Source organism: Aquarana catesbeiana, linkage group LG05, assembly GCF_042186555.1.
Source record: "Aquarana catesbeiana isolate 2022-GZ linkage group LG05, ASM4218655v1, whole genome shotgun sequence".
NCBI lineage: Eukaryota > Metazoa > Chordata > Amphibia > Anura > Ranidae > Aquarana > Aquarana catesbeiana.
In genome coordinates this window covers 649,376,444-649,377,865 of record NC_133328.1, presented here as the reverse complement: position 1 = coordinate 649,377,865, position 1,422 = coordinate 649,376,444, and positions in this window count along the sequence as shown.

The following is a 1,422-nucleotide window of genomic DNA, read 5'->3' as shown; positions in this document are numbered from 1 at the left end:
CCCCCATCATCACCCCCCAAATATCCCCTCCCCCCATCATCACCCCCAAATACCCCCTCCCCCCATCATCACCCCCCAAATACCCCTCCCCCCATCATCACCCCCAAATACCCCTCCCCATCATCACCCCCCAATATCCCCTCCCCCATCATCACCCCCCATATCCCCTCCCCCCATCATCACCCCCCAAATACCCCCTCCCCCCACACCCCCAAATATCCCCTCCCCCCATCATCACCCCCCAAATACCCCTCCCCCCATCATCACCCCCCAAATATCCCCTCCCCCCATCATCACCCCCCAAATACCCCCTCCCCCCATCATCACCCCCCAAATATCCCCTCCCCCCATCATCACCCCCCAAATACCCCCTCCCCCCATCATCACCCCCCAAATACCCCTCCCCCCATCATCACCCCCCAAACATCCCCATCCCCCCCCATCATCACCCCCCAAATACCCCCTCCCCCATCATCACCCCCCAAATACCCCCTCCCCCCATCATCACCCCCCAAATCCCCTCCCCCATCATCACCCCCCAAATACCCCCTCCCCCCATCATCACCCCCAAATACCCCTCCCCCCATCATCACCCCCCAAATACCCCTCCCCCCATCATCACCCCCCAAATATCCCCTCCCCCCATCATCACCCCCCAAATATCCCTCCCCCATCATCACCCCCAAATACCCCTCCCCCCATCATCACCCCCCAAATACCCCCTCCCCCATCATCACCCCCCAAATATCCCCTCCCCCCATCATCACCCCCAAATATCCCCCTCCCCCCATCATCACCCCCCAAATACCCCCTCCCCCATCATCACCCCCCAAATACCCCCTCCCCCATCATCACCCCCCAATATCCCCTCCCCCCATCATCACCCCCCAAATACCCCCTCCCCCCATCATCACCCCCCAAATATCCCCTCCCCCCATCATCACCCCCCAAATATCCCTCCCCCCATCATCACCCCCCAAATATCCCCTCCCCCCATCATCACCCCCCAAATATCCCCTCCCCCCATCATCACCCCCCAAATACCCCCTCCCCCCATCATCACCCCCCAAATACCCCTCCCCCATCATCACCCCCAAATACCCCCTCCCCCCATCATCAACCCCCCAAATACCCCCTCCCCCCATCATCACCCCCCAAATATCCCCTCCCCCCATCATCACCCCCCAAATATCCCCTCCCCCCATCATCACCCCCCAAATACCCCCTCCCCCCATCATCACCCCCCAAATATCCCCTCCCCCCATCATCACCCCCCAAATATCCCCCTCCCCCCATCATCACCCCCCAAATACCCCCTCCCCCCATCATCACCCCCCAATATCCCCTCCCCCCATCATCACCCCCAAATACCCCTCCCCCCATCATCACCCCCCAAATATCCCCTCCCCCATCATCACCCCC